General features: G+C 37.0%; 1 pseudogene; it reads left to right on the forward strand.

Annotated features, from left to right (window-relative positions):
* LOC111384469 overlaps positions 1 to 2734 on the forward strand; it is a 20112-nt pseudogene extending 17378 nt beyond the window's left edge.
* The last annotated feature ends 50 nt before the right edge of the window (positions 2735 to 2784 follow it).

Consider the following 2784-nt stretch of genomic DNA (forward strand, 5'->3'; position numbering starts at 1 on the left):
TACTGCAAAGCCTGGAAAGAAGAAAACCATAAAGAGGGTTGTCAAAAAGAAAGCCGTTAATGATAAAGGTTCTGCAGAAAATGCTGCTAAACTGAATGATAAGCTTAGTGACGAAGGCATTGTTGAGAAGAATATTACATCAGAAATTGCTGACCAACAGGATAGCTTATCATCTAATCCTCCTCCAGCTATTAAAACTTTTACAAGGAAGAAAATTGTAAAAAAGCCAGTGAAATCTGTTGAGGAAGAAGTTGAGTGCTCAACTCCTGATGCAGAAACTCAAAATAATCCTAAGTCTATCGAAGATAAAGCAATGGCTAAATTGGATGGAACTGCTGATGCAATGGTCCAAGAGGATAGCCTGAAAACAACAGTAAAGAAGAAAGTTATTAAAAGAGTCCTGAAAAGGAAGGCAGTTTCTGCTGACATCAAGAGTACCAAGGTTTCTGTAGATGACTTGAAGGGAGAAATGAAGGTTGTTCAGCCTGAAATTGATGCACTTATTAAGGAGGAACAAAATGAAACAGTTGCTGACAAGAGGGACGAAAATAGTGTGGACAAGGAAAAAATTTCTGGATCTGAGAAGGCTGATAATAATAAGCAAAAAGATTCTCAAAATGTTAGCTTGAAATCAGAAGGAAGGGAAGAACCGAAAGATGAGAAAGTAAGGAAAGACCCTGCTGGAAAGGACGAGTCTGCTATCAAAGCACATAAAGAGGTGAAAGAGAAGAAAAAGTTTGAAGAACCTCCCAGGCATCCTGGACTGTTCCTTCGTACAAAAGGGAGCAAGGATTCAAAAGTATGTTGAATGCAGAACATATCATGGACATCTACATTTCGTACCCTGTTCTTGTGTATGGGATGTCATATGCTGATTCTAATTAATTGTGTTTTGCCTCGCAGATCCATTCACTGTCACTCTCACTGGATTCTCTTCTGGATTATACTGACAATGATATTGAAGAATCAAGATTTGAGGTATGTGAGATTACAATTCATAGATTTGCATCCATTCTTGGTCATTGCACGCATTTGACATACTCCTCCAACATTTTTTTTGCAGTTATCGTTGTTTGCAGAATCACTCCATGAAATGCTTCAATACAAAATGGGTTGTCGTCTCTTGACTTTCCTTCAGGTTATCTTGAAGCTCTTGATCTTAGCACTTCTATTTGACTATTTTCCATGACTGGTCTTTGGGAGATTTCATTTAAGTAATTGTTTCTTTTTGTTGATTTGTTCTCTCTTGGTTGTAAGGAGTTGCGCATCAAATTTTTAAGGAAGAGAAATCAGAAGAAGAGGCCTAGGGAAGAAACTTCCAAGAAGGAAAATGGAGAAAATTTGTCAAAGAAACTTGTAAAAGTAGATGAGTCCAATGAGAATATTGAGTCAAACAAAACTGAAGCATGCGATAATGCTCAAACGAATGACAGTAACAATATCATCAAGGAAGAGGNGAGGAAGATGAAGAAATTCATGATGCAAGCCCCCATCATGACTCAAGAAAGGAGGCAAGAGTTTTCATCTTTCATTTTCCCTCTTTCATATGTTGTTGTGTTTTTGCTTTTTTCATTTAATTTTGAAGGTTTTTGGTTGGTGGGGGTAGGCGAATGGGTTGTGTGACAATTCAATTACTGCTTTTCATCTATTAATTATCGAGTACATTTGGTTCTCTCTCCCAGGTTTAGATAAGGTATGAGATAGAACTTACTGTGATATAGGATCCCAGTTAATTGATGTAGTAGAAAATGAAGCTGGAAAAAGTTCTCTGTTAATCGATTAGCTGAATGGAAAAAGTGGTTGGTTTACGTGATTCAGGATGTGTGATGGGTTGAAGTATGCTCAAAATGATACTGAAGTTGGATTGGTTCATTGAGAAGGATAAAATGTTGTCAACAATTTGGAGAGGTTTGGATCACCAGCAGAAGCTTGAAAGAGTTTCATTTTTCATGAGATGATGGAACTCATTTGACTCTCACTCTTTATTGCGTAGGACTTGTTGAACTCAAAAATCCAGAGAAATCTAAAATTTATGGAGCACAACAGACATTAATGTACTAGCATATATGTATGTTTTCAAGTTTTGACCAGCAAAAGAAAACTATATATTTCCATATAGTGATCCACAATATTTGACTGCTCATCTGAACTAACACAAATATTTGTATATCCATAGTACAATATATCCTCCAAACGACATAAAATGTTGTAACCTGGTTTAGTTGTCCGTGCAGATGGTTGTTGAAGATGGAAAGACTGACACTGATGCGAAAAGTGAAAATGTTACAGAGGAAGAGAAGAAAAAGGAGCACGAGATGACAAAGCAAGCTTCAGAGACTCAGACCACTGAGGACACGAGCAACAAAGAAAAGGCTACAAAAGTGGAATCAAAGACAAAGGACACCCCGGTTGCTGTTGTTGACAAGAGACTGCTGCAGGCATGTTACTGCTAGTTCTATACTTCATTTCTATTAACTAGCATTGCTAGATTATGTTCCCTGATTAAATTTCCTGTTGAAGCAGGCTTTCAGGTTTTTTGATCGAAATCGTGTGGGATACATTCGGGTAACCTATAGTTTTCTCCATGTTGGATAATTACAAAGAATATAGATGATGTAATACATGTTTGTTTACTTTCAGGTCGAAGATTTTAGATTGATCATCCATAACTTAGGGAAGTTTCTCTCGCACAGGGATGTCAAGGTGGGTTATTGAGGACCATTCTATGTCGTAAAAATTAGTGATTAGTGCACTCTCTTTATCGACTAATAATTTTCAAATAAT

Source organism: Olea europaea, unplaced genomic scaffold, assembly GCF_002742605.1.
Source record: "Olea europaea var. sylvestris unplaced genomic scaffold, O_europaea_v1 scaffold2921, whole genome shotgun sequence".
NCBI classification, from domain to species: domain Eukaryota; kingdom Viridiplantae; phylum Streptophyta; class Magnoliopsida; order Lamiales; family Oleaceae; genus Olea; species Olea europaea.